At 36.3% G+C, this 23,295-nt stretch overlaps 1 protein-coding gene across 1 annotated transcript in view; it reads right to left on the bottom strand.

Annotated features, from left to right (window-relative positions):
- NXPH1 (neurexophilin 1) overlaps window positions 1–23,295 on the bottom strand; it is a 296,351-nt gene that overhangs the window by 96,530 nt on the left and 176,526 nt on the right.

Raw genomic sequence — 23,295 nt, 5'->3', positions numbered from 1 at the left:
AAGCCTGAAAGATAACTAAGGCATAAGATCTAAACAAAAAGGAGCCATTAGAGCAACAGACCAATCTGTGGCAAAAGCAGGCTAACCAGGGACAGTCCAGCCTCACTGACCAGACCAGGAAATAAGTCAGTCCCAGCAACAGTGAAGATGAGGAACCTGAGATGTGAAGGACATGGTTTTAAGGGATCGTAGCTGCACAGAGACAGAGGTCTTGGAAGTTCCTTGGTTTCTGTGTAAAATCTGACTACATGTCTGTTGTCTGTGCCAAGGCTCTATTCCCGAAAAAGATGGTAAACCAAAGTATTTCAAAAAAGTATTGGAGTACCACACACAAGGTTCCAATGGAGAGGAAGCCAGGCTGTTCAAGTAGAGCTGTAACACAAAGTAAGGTTATGCTCATTAAATCAAAGCTACAGCCCTAGTTCTGGGACTTGAGCACTAAGTGAACAAAGCTGGACTCTTACTGAACCTATAGTTTTTACTCAGATTCTAATATTTCACTTATTGTAGGGATCTAATAGCCTTAGAGTCTGATGAACTGAGTCTTCAGTTGGGCCTAAGCAGCCCAAACTAAGAGAAGAATGATATAGGTCACAACAACAAACAGGTCACTACTGAGAGGCCTATACAGGTCACTACTGAGAGGCCTATACAAATCTGATGCTGAGGATTCAAGTTAGAGGTATCATGTCACTTCAGTGACATGATATAAGGCAAATCAAAGAATAACATTGGGTTAATGAGGTAGAATATATATTCAAATATAGGACTTGTTCTTCATGCCTGTGGCAGACATCATAATTCAATCATAGCATGCTGTCCCACTGAATGCATTCTCTTCATCTGACTTAGCCTGTAATTGGTGCCACAATCACTAATTGATTGAAACTGGCATTCCATTGGAAGTGAAATCAATTTGCTATCCTTGGTTTGCCCTTTTCTTTTTAATCCTTTGCTGTGAGGTCTTTATGGAAAATTTCAAGGGAATATCATTATCTCCTGTGGGCAGATGTAGTTCCTTTACCTATTAATATGAGGAGAAGGTGCATGGAAAATATCAGAAGTGCTATTGGAAATTCTGCTGACTGATGAGTACTTTTGCAGGCCAAAAAGTATTTTTCAGATCTTATCTAGAAGACAGTTGTACAGATAAATTTCTTTAAATATTCCCATAGTGTCCTGAGTTAAACTTTTGTTTAAAAGAAACATAGAGACAAACACAAGGAGCTTTCACTTACATTTACTCAAATATCCCAAAGGGTTGTAGCTGGAGTTTGTCTATTGAGTGAAAGAGTCTCTTGAGTCTATAAGCTCAAACACAATCCTTTTCAGGGTGTAAATGAAGCTGGGCACAATTAGGCAGAAAACAGTATCTTTAAAGGAAAAAAGAAAGTCTATGCAGGCTGCAGTCCAACTTCAATAAAAAATAAAAGAGAAAGAAAGCCTTACCCTTGGATAAAGTGACCTTCAGTGGATGTTAAGTAAGAAACAGCAGTTTTAAGTCTCATGTCCCTTGGATTCTCTTTCTCAAAGAATAATACTCTTTAATATGGAGGAGATAAAATGAACACATATTTTATTTTTCATTTAAAAAAATTTTTTGAAGATTTTATCCATTCATTGAGAGAGAGTGTGTTGCATGTGTGCATTGTGTGCATGCTATCAGCGGGAGGGGCAGGAGGAAGGTGAGAGAGAATCTGAAGTAGCCCCCGACAGGACCCAATCCCACAACCCTGAGATCATGACCTGAGCTGAAACCAAGAGTCAGAGGCCCAATCAACTCAGCCACCCGGCGCCCCAATTAATACACACTTTAAAACTCAACCAGTTAACTGAAACAATTGGGCAACCTATTCAGTTGCAATTGTAGATATTCTAAATTCAGCTGGAAAATTTTTTAGTTGTTAAAAAAAAATTCTTATATTTCCATTAGTTAGAGACAAGACAAATACTTCTCTAAAAAAACACAATTCAGTAGAACTAAATATGATTTCCACAGGGTGTTGATTTTCTTATATATTTTATTGTACTTATTTAAATACTACAGATATATTTAGACCCAATGTTGCTACATTCTCCAACATCCAGCAGATAATTGAACAATCGTTCTTCATCCAAATTATTTATCTTACTACATCCTTATTTTCTTGTTTCCGTGACCATGGCTTTACCCTTAAGATTGAACAGTGAGCTTCATAATAGCGGAGGTTCCAGAAACCAATTACTAAGATCTTGAAGAATTTAAAAGAATAATTCAAATGGTGCCCAAGAGATTCAGTATATTTTTAACACCAAAAAGAGAAAGGTAGAAAAAGAAACTTGAAAGAAACTCCAAAGTTCTTTTGAGTTCAATAGCTGTCTAACTAAATAAAATGTGATGTGAGATTTTAGGGCAAAAGGCAGCAAAGGCTGTTGTGTATTAGTTCTTAAAGAATTGTACCTTCAGCCTGCTAATGGCTGTCATTCCTATAACCTTTGAAGAAATACAAATAGCACCCGGGCTCTGAGTTTACCTCTACCTCAGTGATATAGCATTTTTCTTTCGTATTTGCAAGTCTTATTCAGCACTTTAGATTACGTCTTGAAAAACTGCCTACTGGTTGACTGCTTCTGACAGATAAGACTTCTAGACTGCTTTTGACAAAAATGATTGCAGATCACTATTTTAACAAATTCCCAATATTAGAATTACATCATCAAAATATTGTTTGTGCTTCCTGAAAATATATTGATGGTAGGAGCAAAAGAGTCATTACTACACATGATAGGAAGTTATATAGAAATTATTCAATATTCAAATACTTCAAAAATGCCTGGTGAAGAAGTTGGAATTTCTGAATTCTGGAGTTCTCAAATATTTAGTCTTGAGAAAATTATCAGAGATTTGGGTCAAAGATGATCTCTCTGTGTCAGCTTGCTTTCCCATTAGGTAAGCAAATAAACATAAACCCTATCCTTTCCTGGGACATTCCCATCTCAAAGCAAATTATGTAGTAACAGGGAAATATCTCTCTTTGGAAATAAACTTTCTGGACAATTTCTATAATGCAGATAATTGTAGAAGAAAGATTTAACTCCAAAAATTTTTATTCTTATTACTTTGAAAATTAATGCAGGTATGCCCATATCATGGGCCTGAAACACTTAGACAAGTGATAGCAAAACAAACTTTATCTGACCCCCCCAAAATGGAAAAATACACAGAAGTTATCAGGAGATAGATTTCAGTGTAACATCAAGCTCAACTTTTAGACAATCAGAATTGTCCTACAATGGCTTCATTATGGGGAGAAATCCCTATTTACAGATGCTCTAAAACAAAAGCTTTTAAAGAAATAAGGTAACTGGGCCCAGCATATAACCTCAAAGTTCAGACTGTCAACTATGTACTTCACCAAAAAAAGAGAAAAATATTTATGTTTAGTACAACCCGACAAACCACTTCCATTAGTAGGCCTCATTTTTTTTTCATCTGCACAAAGAGGGTTCAAGGGCCACCTTGGTAGCTCAGTTGGTTAAGTGTCTGCCTTCAGCTCAGGTCATGACCCTGACCATGACCCAGCCCGCAAGATGGGCTCCCTGCTCAGTATGGAGTCTGCTTCTCTCTTTTCCTCCACCTCTCCCTCTCACCCTATCCTTACCTCACTCTACCTCCCCCCACCCCCAGCCTTGCTTGAGCTCTCTCTCTCTTTCTCTCAAGTAAATAAATCTTGACAAAGGAAACAAATGGTTCAAACAAAAGGTAATTGTCAAGTACATGCATTGTTCCTAGTTCACACAGGACCAGTCTGATGAGCCATGGACCTTACAAATTACAAGTCCTTTCCCCAGTTTATATGGGTAATTGGCTGGAAATCTGTCTTTACAAATTATTGAGAGCTACTAAATATCTTCTTGAATGGCTTATTAAATGTTTCTAAAGTTTGGAATTCGTAAACAAATGTTGGCACAGTACTAGAGCTTACTGAGGCTGAAATTAGGTATTCTATTAAATTTGATTGTTACACAGCACTGGGATACAATGCGGATGTGATTTCATATTCCCACAATTACAGGGAAGGAAGCTTTGTTGATAGATTACAAACAGGAATGTCTTGAGTTGACTGCAGCTATCACTGGCTGTTATTATTTAATAATACATTATGGTTATATTAACTTCATCATTATTAACTGAGTTCATGTGAGTTGTTGGGTTACAAGCGAAAGTGCATGGATTCATCATTGATAATGTCTGCAAAATACTATTAACTAGTCTTCCACATACTAGACACATGACTCCATGGCAATAGGAAAACAAATCAGCCATACTTCTATGGCCAAAGTGATGTAATATTGCATAGAGCAGTAAAGAAGTTTCCCTAAAATATATTTGCCTTGTTTCCTTTTCATCACTAGGTGCCTGGTCTACTAGAATGATCATCTAAATAAAATATGTCTTATGCTGGCTAAATAAACATAATTTAAAAAAATTTTAAATAGAGTATGTCTCAAAAAAAATTCTAGAAAGGCATATTAAGCATCTAACAAACTGAAAGATTTCCAGGAGTATTCAGAGCTCTACTTTTTAATTCCAATTCTACACTGTGGAAATCCTTCTCATGTTGAGAGTGAGTTAACACCATGTTAACTTATAAGAAGAAAGCTAGTCACACAGCCACCATTTTTGAGAAGAATGCTTCCTACTTCAGAAGAATCATGAAGAATCAAGAACAGAGAAATGACATGCTCCAGTCACTGTTCCAGCTGCTACATTTCAGAAACAAGGAGATTTACCACCAAGCACATAAGTGAGAAAAATCAGACTAGCACCTAAAGTGACTGATAGCCCTCTCACCTCTGGCAAGCCTCAAAGTAGCCAGAGGGGAAGCTTTCAGATAAAAAAAAAATCCAAAGACCTGATGACACAGAGTTACATATAGACTTATATGTAAACAGGTGAACAACAGAATCAAGAACAGTAATACACAAGTAAATAGCAATCCTGATAGAGAAAATACTATCAAATGAGCTGTGAGATGTTTAATGTCTTAAATCATATTTCAAGCTAAAATTCTTTGCTTAGTCATCATAAAGAGATTTTCTTATTTGATATATTTATTTTAAACAAAGAAATGAATTAGAACACAAAAATTTCAATTATGAGTAAATCCCTCTTCCCCAACCACTAGCCCTGGAGAAAAACGGAAGTACAAGGCAATTTTCAAGTTTGCCACAGCCATCTGATGGAAGCTCCCTGAACAAAAGCTATAACGTCTTAGAGCTTACAGGAGTCTCTAGCTCTTTATTAGTATCGTATGTATCTCAGGGCTCACTAAAGAATATTCTATAACCTACACATACATAACAGTGTTTTTTTGTCAGACCAGGGAACTGAAATCATATGTTCTATGAAAGATGCTATACCCATCTTAATCAAATACATTTAAAATAATGTAAAGAGGGGCGCCTGGGTGGCTCAGAGGGTTAAAGCCTCTGCCTTCGGCTCAGGTCGTGATCCCGGGGTCCTGGGATCGAGCCCCACATCGGGCTCTTTCCTTGGTGGGGAGCCTGCTTCCTCCTCTCTCTCTCTGCCTGCCTCTCTGCCTACTTGTGATCTCTCTCTGTCCAATAAACAAATAAAATCTTTAAAAAAAAATAATGTAAAGAAATACTAAAATGACAGAATTAAGGTTCTCAGCTTCATGTCTTGACAACAAGACAAGGTGTTAAAAGGTGTAACTTGCTTCTAAGAAGAAAACATTAGAAAAGAATGGAATAGAATTAGAATGAGTTACTACCCGGAATACCCAATAATCCATGGCCCTGTAAATGTTGACCATAGTACTTGTGAATAACTTAACACCAGAGTGAGTGAAATTATTAAATTGCTTGTGAGTGGTAATTTCATCAACACATGACAGACAAAACAACAAATCAAAGCAAAGTAATTGAAAGTAAAAAAGCTGAAATGGCACTAATTCTGTGGCTTGCTGGGAAAAAAAAAATCCTTGCATTTGTACTTTCAAACAATAAGATGAAGTCAAATTATGCATGATCTTCAATAGTTTGACTTTGTTTGGATCATTAACATCACAGACAAGAAGAGAACTGGAAAATTCAAGACTTATAAAAATTAGCCCAGTATTTTTAATTAGATTGAAAATATTTCTTTTGCTGATAAAATGACAACTTACTGAGAACATTAATGGATTTTATTACCTATGCTTATAAAATATTTTTATAAATATCACCCCAAAAGGTCTGGTTCTGTTTTAGTTCTGTTAATATCTTCCTCAAGATATTCATTTGTTGTTGCTGTTTTCTTTGGTCAAATCTTGGAACACTCATGGGGATGCTCTGTGTTTGGAACAACATCCAGGACTAGGTGCAAAATGCAGCATTAAATGTCTCAAGTATAGTGAGTAATTACAAAACACTGTACAATTTTAATGCTTCAATGGGCTTTTCATTCAGTACTGAAGCGAACTGAACTCAACCCTTACAATTTTAGAAAATTTCTTAGTAGGAATGACTTTCTATGTGAAGTCTCTTAATGAACACAGGGCCCAGCACTATAATGTCACTCTCTAATTGAATCTATTATAATAATATTGTGTCGATGTGATGCTACTCAACTCAGTAAAACGTGCAACGTGAGTTGTTCTGGACAAGTTAGTGGTACATAGGTTTTTTTCCCAAGGCCTAGGGATAAAAGCCATCCATCTTGGCTTCCTTAGCACATTACAGCCAAATCAGGAAAAGAGATATATAAATTTAAAGCCATTATATAGGTTATTCAGGCCAAGAATACCAAATTCTCAGAGAGAAGAAGGGTTGTAGGACTTAAATTATCCACAGTGACTGCCTAAGCTGATAAATGTTCCAGATAATTTCTAAACTCTCTACTTCACTTTGTCTGTGTAGCTACAACTATGTTTAGAGAGTCCCACAAATGGCTTTAAATTGACTCATTTGTAATATACTGCAGATTGTACTTTCATTTATTACTGGGTGTTGCTCTGCACTGTATCATAACTTCAGCCTTTGGACAGCAATCTGAACATTTTTCACCAGTGGCCTCTACTTTATAGAAAGTACTATGTAGTTATTACCTACCAATATAAAAAAACAATTTCAGTAATTTCAATGAATTATCCACATAACAGCTTGTAATATTATTTTAACACACCAAAGTTAAAATGAGTTTGCATTATTTCTAACTAGCTATGAAAGTCTATCCAAAGATTTTAAATGAAATGATATGTCCCTCAACTGCACAGAAGTTGTTATAAGCCTTGTATCAGAAAGCCCTCATTCCAGTTCCCTCTAATTCAACTTTTTTAAAGCAATTATAAATTAGCTGTCATTTCCAAAAGTTGGCCTCAGCTCAAGAATAAACTTTCCAAAGTAATCAAACCTATTTTCAATATACATGCATCATAATCTTTAAAACTCTTACCTTTTTTTTTTTTAACTAGAGACTTTTGTGTATAAAAGGAATGCTTAAGAAACAATCATTGCATCATGTTTTCTGTTTCCATACTGGATTTTCATAAATATCTGATTAAATTTTTTTTCTGTGATCATAAAATTCTCCAATGATGTGGATAAATAATAATAACCTTTCCTAGAATCATTTTGGTAATGCAACAGTATTTCTGAAATGGAACCTCATGCACTTGAAGATTCACTTTTGTTCACTGCTTAGTTATTTTACACCTTCTTCCCCAAAACAGCACAAAGCTATTAGAATGGCTTACTAGATTTATCTTAGATTTTGCCAAGAATTAGAATGCATGTGGCCTTGACCAATCTCATTAGCCTAATGATAGTGAGATATATGAGGTTTTTGTCATCCCACCCCATATGGGGTCTGGCTTCAAGGGAAAATGCAGCCATCATAAAATAACCTCAGCAGATAACAACTGCACCACAGTCTGTTCTAACCAAGGCATCCAATCTCTGCTAAATTTACACATTCTTGTTCTAAGCTTACGTTCTTTGTTTACCCAGAAAATATTTGTTTCATTTTTTTTCTCTCTTTTTTTGGGAATACATCAATTTTTATGTTTATCACTCAGGAACATACTTGAGTCTTCCTGAAGATAATGTACCTACATCGTTTCTAGCACATGAATAGATCCCTGCTTTCACACCCATCCTTTTCTTTCTTTACACACAAAGGCTTGATTTAAATCAGAGGAAATGAAAGTTCCAGTTTAACTAGTGAATTTTTTTCAATCAGTATTATCAGAAATGACATTCTTGCCACTAGTTTTCCTCTTTAAAAAAAAAAAAAAAGGATTCATTTCAGGGTTTGGGTTCTTTCCCTTCCCTTTTCTCTTCTCTTCCCTTCCCTTCCCTTCCTTTCCTTTCCCTTCCCTTCCCTTCCCCTTCCCTTCCCTTCTCTTATCTTCTCTCCTTCCTGTTTTATTTATGATGATTCTTCTGACCTTAAATTGGAAAAGAACTATGCATACATGCCACAATGTTCCCTACATCATCGAATCACTAAGAACCAAGTAGTTGTGTATAATTTCACAAAATTTTGTCAGAAGACAGATGACATTAACCCTGTAACTCATTAATGACGTTTATTTGCACCTTTTCACGCACTTCTCTGTGAAAACCTTTTGAGGAAACACTCTCAAGTTGCCAAGTCATCCACATATTCCCCCTTTATATTTCCTTTACTTTGATTTAGGGGTAAAAAATCAGATCCATTATAATAAAGCATAATGAAACTTCTAAACAATACAATAATTCTAGTTGTCATGATCTCTCATTTTGACATTGGCAATTATCCTTATATATATCCAAGATAACCTATCTAGTCTAGACATCACTTCTTGTCCTTCTCTTTTTATAAAAATTCTTATACCCATGCCATGACTTTCATCTAAAGATCTCAAAGTGTTTTCTTTTCTCTAATATGACTTTACATTCTCTAGAGAACCAAGGAGGCTATTATTATTATTATTACTATCATTATTATTATAGCTCTGGCTTTCTTTTCTGGCTGAATTCTGGTCTGGTTGCTCAGAAGCATGGATTTGAATACACTCTCTAGCAGCTTCTATCTTTCCACTTTTAAAATGGTTATTCTTTTTAATCCACTGAAGTGCATTTGACTATCATTTTTTAAAATCTTTTTTTTTTTTTTTAAGTCAAAATGCAACTCCCTGGAAACCAATGAATCTCATTGCCACGGTATGGTAGGTTCTCCTGCTTCGAGATCTATAATCATTTCTTCAGTGTCAGTAATAAAATGCTTCAGTAACCTCTCCCAGCCCCTTGGCAATCTGCCCACTAGTGTCAGGCTATTCCCCCCTGTAATCCTGCCACTCAAAGAGCCAGGAATGAGGGTGCTGCTGCCATGGCAATTTGGAGCATTGGAGGCCTGGAAGTCTTCTGTGTTTCACATAAGGTATTAGCTAAAGAACGTATATTCCATAATTAAAAGCTTATTTCACTGTGAGCTTCCCCTGAGACCATTTTCCCCTCCCATATTGACTTGCCTATCAACATATGGCCTTTATTTCTAGATTAACAAGTGATTTTTAGTCCTGCTTTATTCCATCCAATGAACATTTCCTTGTTACCTTACCCAAGATCATACAAGTGCCCAGTTACCCAAATTATAGTTGTTGGAACACTAAGTGTACATGAAAATTTGCATGAATCTGCAATTTTATTCTTCCTTCCAGGCAGGCCAATTCACCTAAACATTTATTACATTTACTATGTACAAAGCACTGGGGCAAGGTACTAGAATACGATGATTAAGAAAATCCTACTCATGCTCTCAAGGAGATCATTGTCTAACGGAGATAACATACATAAATAGGAATAAACAAGACAGGAGGTATACGGTAAGAAGTGTTATAAGATAGTAAGAGAATGTGCAGAGAGACCCATAGTCCAGGTGAGAAAGGAAGTGAGTAGGTGAGGAAAGCTATACTGGGGAAAACAAAGTCTGAGCAGAGATGTATACAATGAATAGAAATTAAGTAGGCAGAGTGTGGGGAAAGCATGCCAAAGATAAGGGAAGTATGAATAATGGCTTAGAGCTGATAAACACCACATTGCACCTGGGGAATTACTAGTTTGCCATTATTAAAACCGAAAATCTGAGACAAGTATGCTAGTAAGAAAAATAGAAGACATCATTGTGAACCAGATCTTGGCCATATGCAGCACTTTGAACTTGCAAAATGGATAATTAAAGAGCACTTCAGTTTTTTATGAACTGAAGCCTCAAACCTGAGTGTAATATTAGTTTGCCACAAAGTACTGGCAAAGTGTGTTCATGAAGCCTTCTTTATCAGTCATTGTAAAGAGTGATTTAAAAGAAAAAGATAACAGGCCAACAGGTCAGTGAAAAAGTCCTGGGGACTGAGCCGGAATAGGGCAAGTTACCCTCAGCAAAAAGAAGGACCCGGAGTAGGGCAAGTATTAGCAACTGCCAAAAAGAAAGTAAACTGCATGATAATTAGTCTATTCCTTTGAAATGTTATATTTATGGTCCATGAAATTCAAGAAAATTGTAGATTACAACAGAGACAGAGACCCAAACACGCGTGACCCATTATGGACGTCCTACCGTGCTGCATCACACCCAGAGTGATATGGATGTGGATGCTAGCACATCCCTCCCCACAAATTTCTCCCTCTTTTTCAGGACAGACTTTCCTCATCAGGTAAATGCACTCTGCTCGTCAGTCAAGCATGGTATGCTTAAAAGAGAAAGAGGTCAGCAAAACGTAAAAAAAAAAAAAAAAAAAGAAGGATCTCCCCCCAAACATGAGAAATAACAGCACCCTGTATTTCCTACCAGAATTTCTTAACCAACCAACAGAAAAACACTGTCCATATATCACAGATAAGATACCCGATTCACAGACCAAAAGATAATGCAATTAACTGAAGGTCATAGAGAAAATCAGTCATCTGAAGATCAGAGCCCAGGCTTCTGACTCATGGTTTAAAATCCCTCAGTATGTCACTTATCTAATACAGTGGGTTAATATACAACTGCACTTTGCCAAAATCCTTTCCAAAAATCTTTAGTTTGACATTGATCTTGGATAGCAGATGATGCCTGGATCATAAGGAAGATTTTAGACTTTTTATCTCTTTTTTGTGATAACAAAGATCTGAAAGCTTTGTTAAGAAAACTGGTTATGAGCCAGTTTCCATTCAAGCCTCTGGTAAATGTTCTGAGAAATAGGAAACCATAGAGTTAAAAGGAGGGAGTTGGTAGATTTCTAAGGCAATGCTATCCTCTTCAGAAGATCTGTAATTCATATATTTTATAGTCTACTTGAGACTGTGTTCCACAGCATTTCTTTTAGTCTCTGTGAGCTCTAGCAGCAGTTAATTGACCAGGAAAGGCATGTATCATTCCAGGTCTGTCATTTAAGTAGAATGGTACTGTCTGCATAATTTTTTCTGCATATTTGGACCTAATAGGATTTAGAAAAGTTAATGATGGGGCAGGGAAAACTTACAGAGTTTTGAGTAGGTCTTCCCACTAACTTCCTACTAGAAATAGGTAGTAATGCATAGCAACCCATTATGACAATTCCTTAACTCTTAAAAAAAAAAAACTTTGATATTGGAAATACAAAATTAAAACACAGTTTTACTAGTCAATCAAGTCATATTTTGTTTATATAAAAAATTATATGGATATATTTGTTAACAATTCTAATAATTTATTATAAATCAGTGAGGTTGCAAAAAAGAGAGTAAGATGTTTCTAATTCTATGTATGGTCTCAATGGTCAACATAATTGTGATACACAGGATTCTTGAAATTAACTCTATAATATAGAACTTAGAACAGTCCTATCTAAATACTTTTTTTTTTTTTTTCCTTAACAGAAAGGCTAATAGAATGTATTTTGGAAGAAATATCAAACAACGCTCACTCCAACAACCACTTTTTTTTTTTATTTGACAGAGAGAGATCACAAGTAGTGAGAGAGGCAGGCAGAGAGAGAGGGGGGAAGCAGGCTCCCTGCTGAGCAGAGAGCCTGATGCGGGGCTCAATCCCAGGATGCGGGGCTCAATCCCAGGACCCTGAGATCATGACCTGAGTTGAAGGCAAAGGCTTAACACACTGAGCCACCCAGGCGCCCCCCAACAACCACTTTTTTAGGGAAATAAAAATTGAAGCCCAGGAAAATCTTTTATGAGTTAAAAGTCATGACTTGAATCCAGGTTTTGTTTGTTCTGTTTTGTTTTCTCCAGGCTGCACCAAGGAGCCTTCTTCAACTCAGTTTCCCCTCTTCCTGACACTGACCTGTGCTTCCCCAAGCACATCCTTATATAAACTTCTAGCCTGAGTTACAAATGATCTTTAAACCTTTAACTGCTTTTTTTTTTACTTTCCAATTTTCTTGACTGCTCTATATCTCTTTATTTTGATGGCCTTCACTCCTTTGTAAAACTATTCATTCATCTGTTCAAAAAGGCCTCCCTTGACTGTCATATCCTTCCTCTATTTCTCCACATGCCACTAAGCAATTTTTTTCTGACATGGCCTGCTCAGTCTGCTTTGCTGGCACCACTTTTTCCTTCCACCACCGAAATAGGAGCATTTCTCAAGGATGCTGTCACTTTTCCTTTTGAAAACTTCTTTACTCAAAACTTTCATCCAATTCCACAATTTCAGTCATTAGCCTCTGTGGCTGAATGGCAAAGTGGCATCTCTAGCCCAGATTTCCTCTGGGTCAGGACTTGGCCACCTTCTTCCAGCAGGTGTTTAGCAGGAAAGCTCAGATCCACTTGAAACCAGCCCCTTCTGAAACTGCGTATGTATTCTCACCCCAACCTACTTCCTCTGAAAACTTTCCTTTCTCGGTACAAAATGTGATGACACCCCTTCAGCAAGGCCTTAATGCCAAGACTCATGCTTAAGAGAGTCCTCTGATGCTCTGGGTTAAACAAATCACCCAGTGTTACCAATTATCTCTGCACATCTGCTCCTTCTTTTCTACTCCTACTGCTTCTGCTTTAGGCTCCAAAGCCTGACCTATTTCTCCCTCTTCCCTCTGGCTCAATTATTATTGTAACAGTCTTCATCATATAGAAAATTAAAAGACTAACACAGTGGATACACAGTCTGTACCCACAAACCAGACTTAATAATTTTTATCATTATATTTTCTTTTTCTATACCTGAATCCAGATGAAGGTATAGGGATAGAGATAGGGATGAGTGTGGGTATGGGTTTAGTTATAGATATAAATACAAATATAGGTAAGATGTAGACATAGACACAAATACAGATATACAAATATGCATACCACATATATGCACACACACACACACACACACACACACACACACATATATTGTGCCAAGCAATCTCAAAGGGGCTGATAATCATGAGACTTCTCAGCACATATCACACAACTCTTAAGAATAAAAAAATTCTCTTATAGTACCACATTATCATTATCACAACTAAAAATTAACAATAATAGACTAATATTACCTAAAATTCAGTCCACATTCAAATAGCCTCACTCAGTAGCTCAGTTGGGTAAGCATCTTGATTTTGACTCAGGTCATGATCTCAGGGTTGTGAGATCAAACACTGAAACATGCTCCATGCTCATCATGGAATCTGCTTGAGATTTTCTCCCTTTCCCTCTGTCCCTCTCCCTGCTCATGCTTTCTCTCTCTTGCTCTATCTCTCTCCTAAATAAATAAATAAATAAAACCTTTTTAAAAAATAAAGAAAAAAATAGCCTCATTGATGCCCCCCCAATGGCTTTTATAGCTGTTATTCATTTTGTTAAACTATGATTAAATCACAGTTCATAAGGTGAAGTTGTATTTGATTACCCTATTTCTTTGATCTTTTTACTTCCCTCTTTCCTGTTTATTTTTCATGAAAATTTACTTTGTCTAAGAAAATGTCAGATAACCTAAATTTATCTGATTGTTTCCTTGAAATACCATATATCTTTTACCTCTTTCCCCTATAACTTGTAGAAGCTTGGCCTATTCCAGTTACTCTCTAATTGGTCCCCTTTTTGTCACCTAATTTTCTCAATCTTTTATATACCAAATGAATCTACTCTCCTTATGCTTTTATTCCTTAGCTAAAATCTTCCCTGTTCCCACCTTCTGCACCAACCCTTCCCAATTACCATTCCTTCTGCATCATAAAATCCAGGCCCTTTCGTTTTCCTTTTAGGACCTCCTCAAGCTGGTTCTGACCCACCTCTGTGGTTTCATCCCAACTCCTTCCCTTTTTAAATCTTGGTTTCAGACAAATTACTTCCTGGAGCACACAGTGTATTTCCCTGTCTCTCTACTTTTCCTCTGTCTGATTTCAGGACATTGTCACCTCCAAGTCCTACTTTCAAAAACCTTCCAAATACTTCGTGAAGCTTCTTCTCCAGACCACTCCAGTGCTTACAATTATTTTCTTCTTCTGAACCCATAGTCCTTAATATGCATGTACTATCATTCATTTGGCAATTAGTTAAATGCCCTGCCCCACAACAGTTGTTTAATGTTTTCTTATAGATTACTTATCACCCAAACTATTTAACCTTTTATGTACTGTCATATAACTTTCCACCTTGTCCCTCAACCATATTTTAAGTTCCATTAGTATAGGATCCACACAAAGGCCTTTTTAAGTTGATGCATAAATTCACATAATAATACGTACTCAATAAATATCTGTTATCTGACTTACCGATCCTAGAAAAAAATAACAAGACAAATGAGAAATCCAAATTTATAGGTTGGAAAAGGCTTAATCTCTGTCAAATCATAACTAATAGTCAATAATTACTTTGAATTTTCCTACTAACTAGTAATAAATCCAAATGCCCAATTTCAGAGATATGCCCTTCAGCGATTGTTGGCCTAATGTAGTGGGAAAGAACTGGAAGTTAAAGGACCTGAATTCAAGTCAAAGCTCTGCCCTACAACATGCCCTTTGTAGGCAAGGTATTTAAATAGTTTTGATCTCCATCTTACTGTCTATACAATGGGAATAATGACACCTTCCCAGCTTTTGGGGGGGGTGGGAAATGAAGTAATAATTACACAGGTACATACACTCAATCCCTAGATATTGTGATGTTCTCAATAATTGTTAGTTGAATCTAATTTCTGAGATTTCACTTTCTTGCTTGAAGTGCAGAAGAAACAACAATGAATTTTATGTTAAAAAAGGCTCCTCAAATGTTTGAAATCAAGTCTTTCTAAGAATCTGTTGGTAGCAACTCTGAATATTAAACTTGCCAAAAATATGAATACTCACTGAACCATGAAGAACACTATTATCAACTTGCTTGGCAACATGACTGCTCTGCTCATCTTAGAGAGGAGAGGGAAGTTCGCGACCAGAGAAACTGCATGAATTTCAGAAGTAGAATGACCTGGGTTGGTTCTGTTTTAACTACCTACAGTTTGGTAAACACATACAACTTTGCACAAGATGTAGACAACAATAATATCTAATTCAAAAGTGCTATTATTAAGTGAGAGAATCCCTGTGAAATGTTTAACCTAATGCCATGTGTATGTAAGCACTCAAAAAAGGGTTGTCGTGATTATGTTTCTCAAAACAAACCCTAAGCAAAGCACTTCATTCCAAAGTTGTTCTCAAGAGTAATACTAGATGGAAATTTCCAAGCTATTTTTTTCCACATATTACTCCTCTGCCACAGCCTGTCCTATCGAGTCAGTACCTTCCTCACTGGACATTCTCTCCTCCCTCTGAGTCCTTGCCTGTGCTGTGCTTCAGCTCCTGGAGAGACATCTTCCTCTTCATCTGCCCAAATGCTAAAGATTTGACTCCATACCTGCCTTTTTCATGGCCACTGCCATTTTTCAATCTATGATAACCTTGTCCTTCTTTGACTTACTCAGTGACATTCATATCATATTTAGTCATATATGTTGACTTATACTTGCTTTTCTCTAAACAATAATATATCTTTCCTACCAAATGAATTACAAAATTTTTGATGGCCAGGATGATGCCTTATTCTTAGCCTAGTTCAGTGTCAAAACAATAATTATTTGTTGAATTAAGAATCATGATTAGGTAACTGATCATGACAAAAGTACCTTCTGGAAACTCCAGGATTATGTAAAACTTTATATAGTGATAGTTTTTATACCTAAGTTATAAATCACCCTTTCAAAGGTAGAAGAAAAACATACTAAAGCTGAAAGAAATTGGACCAAATAGGAACATTCATTTCTAAATCTCTCTTATCTCCATGGGCCTTTAAAATGACAAATCAGAAATTTGAATCATTTGTGGAAAAGTGGTGTTGATTTTCTTTTTCTTTTCTTTTCTTTTTTTTTTTTTTGCTTGACCAGAAATGTACTAGGATTCTTCACGCTGTAAATGACAAGAACCTAATCCAATTCCTAATCCAGTTATTTTAAGGAAAGGGGAAATTTTATTAGTTTATATAACTCTGAAGAATAGACTTAATTTTTAACTTTTTTAATGCAGTTCGACATCAAATTATATCAGCAGGACTCAGTTTATCCTTAGCTCTCCTCAGTTCCAGTATTAGATTCAGAGGAAGTCAAGATGGTGCTGCAGCTCCAGTGTGCATGCTTCCTGGCTCAGTTCTAGAAGGGTAGCAATATTCTCTTCTCCAAAAGTCACAGAGAATGTCTCATGAAACTTGGTTAGCTCTAATGGAATCTATGACCACTCTGGACCAAATCACCATGACAAGATGAGACAGCACATAGACCTTCTAAGGCCTACACCTCCACTCTGGGTCAGAGGTATTTGTTAGTTGGTTTCCAGGGACCACACAGACATGGGGAGTGATGGTTTTTTAGAGAAAAATGGATATAGGTATCAGAGGGTAGGTGAATGCACACCACGAAAACATTTCCAGAACTCACAGTCTGTACATACCTAGTAATCTTCCAATAAACTCATCCCATGACTTAAGCAAGCCTTAAGCCTCATTACATGCTAGGATTGTGCTTCCAAGCTTTTTTGAAATCATGATATACAGAAAATAATAGCAGTCCTACACTGAGGGAAGAAGGCAGCTTACAGATAGAGGTCAATGGCTGTCCCAGCTCATGCTAAGTATTGAGGGAGTCTGTGTCTCAACACAGCACAACACAGCAGCATGTGGCTGGGGAAGATCCATCCAGGAGACAGATAATACTGTGGAAAGGCCACCTAATCAAGTGAAGTCTCACGTCATGGCTTTTAGACCAGATCACCACCTAACTTGCTGTAAATAATTGAGACAAGTCTCAATTTCTCTGTAATTTTGTGTCCTCATTGGTAAAATAGGGATAAATAATACATACCCAGCTTACCACACAGAACTACTGAAAAAAAACTGCATAAAAATGCATGTCAATGTACTTTACAAACTACAAAGTATTACACAAAGGTGAGGCATTATTTCTATTTTCTGGGACTCAGTTTCCCATTTGAAAAACAAGCTGGGAGATAGGAGACCTCTCTGACACTTTCTTATACTGGATTTATACTATTATTTGATTCTGCTTCATAGCTAAATGACTCCACAGGGGTCAATGAGATTGCTGAACACAGATACAACCAACATCACAGACACTTGTGGGAAGAACAGGCCTGTCCAGGATATACATACCTATAAAGCTTGAATTATTGATCCCATTACATTAAAAGAAACCTGAAAGAGCACTGAGCATCATTTGCCTAAACAAACAGTAACAACATAAAACCAGTATTATCCAAAACCCTAGTGAAGGGTTCACAATGGTCATATAATTATAAACTTCATCCCTTAAGCATGGACAAAGGTTAAAAAGAGCACAGAAGCAAATTACAGAAGTAAAGGGAACAGAAGATCTGGAAGGCAATCTGAACAAGGAGACAAGACACAGCATGCTAACTAGACAGAGAGCCTGACTTCTTCCAGAATGAAATTATGCTCCTCCAAAGTTCATGCTGCCAAAGAACTATGCCACAAATACATGGCAAATGTAGAAATGTTCACCAGGGCACACACAATCCTAAAATCAAGTTCAGTGAGTTCTTAATGTCCTTTGCAAAGGGAGAAAATAACCAACCGAGGCCACAGGAATTCATTGATCCCATCTTTCTTGTTCGTACTAAAGTTTTCCTGTTTCAAAATAGTAAGATAGAAAATGAAAAGATTTGAATTTTACAACTTCCTCTTTGTAAGAGATTCCTGCAGTGAAATACACAGTGGGAGAAGAGAAGGAATTGGAGTCCAGATAATTTTGACAGAGGCACAAGTAATTAGCCATTACTGGAATTCTGGATAGTACGTTTGGCATAAAATAAAACAAATAAAGAAAAAATACACAAAATTCAATGACTTCTTCTTATGCAGATTCAACATATAAAGATATTAGGTTAAATATTTTATATAATCTCAGGAGGCCCTCAAAATGGAAAAAAAAAAAAGATACAGGGACTACATTTCTGGGAACAATACCTTAGGAAAATCCTGACTCCCCATGTCCAGCTTCTTTCCCAGTTTTCCAGTGAAACGTAAGCCTCACAAATATCTCAGTGCCTCAAACTTTGTTCCATAATACAAAACAGCTAATCTGGCCTCTTCCTGTCAATACAAGGACATAAAGAGTACAAAGAAAAAATGTATGTGAAAGAGCTTTGGGCTCTTTATAGAAAGTTAATAAAATATTTTATTAGCTTTACACAGCCAGTCATTAGCTGGACATCCAAGTTGGCAGAGTGTTAATGTTCTCAACAGATGGATCCAATGGCTACTTTGATCTCCTCTACTCTGAGAATCAGTGCCACATATACCAGCTGTGTGAATAGTCAGTAACTAGGTGCCGTCAGTTAGCTGAGTGAGATATCAAACCAAACGTCATTCAAACCTTGTATCACTACCATAAGATAAAGCCCAAAACGCCCACATCCCAATCATAAAGTACAAACATGACCAAGCATTCTACCTTTTCAGCTTGTGTGGTTAACTATCGAATAAAAGACAAGATATAGGATGGACAGAAATCAATGATGCAATATGGGCAGAAGAACCTAGGAGTATTATACATCCTCAGTGAGTAACACTCATCCATAGTTACACAAGCCCCAAAGGTAAGTTACCAGTGATACCTCACTTCCCTCATCCCCATGTCTATTAGGAGCTAAGGACTATGAGATTTATTGTAAGTAAAACAGGAAGTCATGATGAGAGAGATTTGAGGAGGGGTTTAATGTGATTTGACTTCCATTTTCATGGGATCAGTCTGGGTGAGCAATATAAACTATAAGAGGCAATGGCAGAAATAGGGAGACTAGTTAGAAGCCTAGTGCTTCAGCTACTTAACCCCTATACTTTATACCTGTGTTTCATTTCCTCAGGGAAGTTTTTCCAATCTTTTATATGCTCTTATAACCCAAGAATCTGCCATTTATATAGCCTTGTCATCCTTGCAATTTTATATTTATTCGTGTGGTTATCTGATTAATATTTGTCTCCACTGGTCAATGACTTCCTTCAAAAGGACTCATTCAGGTTTTCCCTTTTCCAGTGTCTAGTAGACTACAGAACATGGTTGGTGTGCAATGAATACTAGGGAAGGGAAAGGAGAAAGGGAAAAAAATCAAGGAAGGAAGGAAAAAAAGAGGGAAAGAAGGAAATGACAAAGGGGGAAGAGAGGTGTAAGGGGGAAGGAGGGAATGAGAGAAATATATTGAGTTACTTCACACACACACAAAAAGTCACTTTACCAATTCTGGTATAGTTGCTCCAAAATGATGCAATAATCTGAGGCAAACAGGATGATTTTTTGCAAAGGCTATGGAAAAGGTTAGTCTCTATCATCTGAGGGAAGTATGGACCATGAAGCGACATCAGTAAAAGCTAACATTTATTGAGAACTTCCTGGGTCCTTTATCTTGCTGAAATTCTCAACAGCCTTAAGGGGTTTGTATTATCACATCTTTCAGATGAGTAAATGTACTCAGAGCAGTTAGTTACACAGCCAGTAAGTTGCAGAGCTGAGGGTTCAGACCTTCCTGCTTAGCTGCCATGTATACTGCCTCCTGCAGGGACTTTCAATAGCAATTTTATTAAAGATTTACTTCCCGCAATCCCGTTCCTGAAATTCCATTGTGTCAAACAAATAGCAGGGTTCAAATGTAGATGAATTTCTGCTGCACATCTAGTGTGTATATATCCCCCAACAGAAACAATTCTAATCAGTGTCACACAGTTTCATTTGAAATTTGAATGAGGCACAAGCAAAAAGGAGGAAGGGAAGAGAATGAAAAATCAGAGCCACCTAACAGTAGAATCTAAAAAATTGTATTTGCTTCAGTATTAAAGCACAAAACAGAATCTTTCATTTCTAGCACCATTTAAAGGAACTTGGTTTGTTTCACTTATTAATGAAAAATATAATTTAGTATCACTTTGAGACGTAGAATAATTCTTATTTCAGATGTTCCATAAGAACAATAAGTGCCACAAAAATGAATCTCTCCTTTTGATAAGTCTTCAGAGAGAAATAGGAGAAAAGTCAATTTAAGACTATACTTTGGAGTTCTTTCATCACAGCTACCTAATGAAACAGGGGGTTTCTAAATTACTTATGAAAACTTTCATCATTTAAATATTTTCAGTGAATTTCATGTTTTCCCATGGAGAAACTTTCCTTTTTTCCTTAAAAAATATGTTTATGTATATATGTGTGTGTGTGTGTGTGTGTGTGTATACATATGGTTAGAGAAGCCAAGATCCCTGTGTGTATAGGTATGTATCTATCTATATCTATTTATCTGTATCTGTATCTATTCCTCTCATAAGCATCTGGCAGGAATGTAAATAGGTTCGACCTTTCACCAGCATACATCAAGTTCTTATAACATTCATATTTTTGATCCAATAGTACAATGTCTAGGCAGTTATCTTTTGATAATATAGAAAGATTTAACTATAAGCATGGTGATGCTGGTATGGTTTATAGTAACAACAACAAGGAGGTAATCTATCTAATAAAAAGTGATCAGTCAATAAATTACAGCACATCTGGATACTGGAATACTATGCAGCCACTATAAATGATGCTGCAGAAGCACATTTGTTGATCTGGAACTATGTTTAACAGTATATTATCAAGTGAAAACAAATGAGTTTTAAAATAGTAAGTGTAAGTATAGCATATTTCCACTTTCATAAAAACATAAATATTATAGACAGAAATGAGAATGAGAGAAGAGTTACCGAAAAATATTAGTTGTATATGGAAATTGAGATTATGGAATAAATGCATATGTATAAATAAATATATATGTATATGTATGGATATATATGTTTGTTTATAATTTATGTATGTGGTGTGCATGTGTATATATATACATTATATACATTACATATATACATATATATATTACATATATATGTGCATCCCTGATTTTCACAGTTTTCCCATGAAAAAAATTGGCCAAGGTATATGTTTCTTTCTAGAAAGAAAACTAGCAATGTTAATTTTTTTTTAAGATTTTATTTATTTATTTGAGATAGAGATAGCATAAGCACAAGCAGGGGGAGAGGCAGATGGAGAGAGAAAGGGAGAAGAAGCAGACTCTTTGCCGAGTATGGAGCCTGACACAAGGCTCGATCTCAGGACCCTGGGATCATAACCTGAGCCAAAGACCGACACTTAACTGACTGAGCCACCCAGGTGACCCCCCAACAATGTTAATTTTTAAATCAAATCATTATAGTCAGTTACCCTTAAAAAAAAAAAACAACTATGAGAAATAAAATGTATACAGCCAAAGTCAAGAGCTTAAGGTATTTAGTGAAGATACAATTAATAAAATAAAGTTTACCCAACAATGTAACCATAGATAAATAATCACTGCTTACTCCTTTCTACAGAGATATCCTACACTAGCCAATCATTTTACCTAACTGCATTTTCCCTAGGTCTTTTAAGAATGTTCAGAAGCTGCATCAAGTGTCTTCCTATAATAAAAATACCCACTGTGTTCTCACTCAGCCTGTTAAGAAATCAAAGAAAGAAATTAAGTTAGTTTGGCATGATTTGTTTTTGATGAGCCCATGTTGCCTCCTAATTATCACATTATTTTCCTCCAGATGTTTGCAAATTGAGTGAGCACAGAGATTCTCTTTGTTGAAATGCACCATGAAAGCCCTGGACGATAGAATGTCTGAAAGCTTTTGAGTTACTAGGTTTTCTAGTATCTTAAAATGGAGCTTATCTGGCTGAAAAAACAAATGTGCACATACTTCAAAACATGACTATTTAAGATTAAAATTGTATATGTAGAAGTTACAGAGCTAATGATGAAAAAAAAAAAAAAAACCCTCCGAATCCTATACACTATGGAAGTCCCAGGATCATGTGCTCTTAACCATTCAAACAGGGATAGTAGTGGCATGAAAACTAGAACATATGCTCAAAAATACACGGCAGATGCAAATGTATACGGCTATAGGTAAAAACACATATATATATTTGTAATTTGGCAACACACTGATCATCTTAATTATGGTTTACTCAGTTTGTGCAGTTTTGCCACAGCATATAATCCCCTAGGGCACAACTAAGATCTAACTTTCATGAAAGGTAAACAAGGAAATAAAGCTGCATTTTTTCAATACTTTTATCTAATATCAGCAACAGCAGTGAGTGGACGAAACACTTGCCAAGACTGTTGACCTCTGTGTCTCTTTATCTACAAAGCAAGGTTAATGATAGCAGGCAGGGAAAAGGGTTTGATGAATGAATGAGACATACTGTGAGACAGAATGCTAACAAAATAAGTAGTTATCTCTTATCAAAAAATCAGACCATAAACATGGAATATTTTAAATATTCACTTTGAACTATAACAGAAGTGGAAGCAAGAGGCACTGTAAGGCTGCAGAACAGATTAGGTTCTCTTATAGCCCAAGAGATATAAATGCCCATTAATTCACTCTTGGCAAAATTGGCTGTCAATAATTTTATAGATCTAAGGTAATAGCCCTGAAATGCTTATAAAATTACAAGGGAAGTCAAGTTTCTCTTTAGTGCTCCTACTAACCCTTACTCACTCTCCTCTCCTCACAAATATTTTTGAGAGAACGGGAGAGAAGCACAGGTTTATAAAACAAACAGACAAAAACCTGTATTGTAGCCAACATGCCTGAACTGTTTGATTGTATCACTATAGATATTCAAAAGGAAAAAAAAGAAGAAAGAAATAAAGGGAGGAACGTAAAGAAAAGGAAAGAAAAGAGGAAGGGAAGGAAGGGAAGAGAAAATAGAGAAGAAAATCTAAAAAATGA

This window comes from Lutra lutra, chromosome 11 (assembly GCF_902655055.1).
Source record: "Lutra lutra chromosome 11, mLutLut1.2, whole genome shotgun sequence".
NCBI classification, from domain to species: Eukaryota; Metazoa; Chordata; class Mammalia; order Carnivora; family Mustelidae; genus Lutra; species Lutra lutra.
The sequence above is the reverse complement of the archived record's forward strand: the minus strand, read 5'-3'. Positions and strand labels throughout refer to the sequence as shown.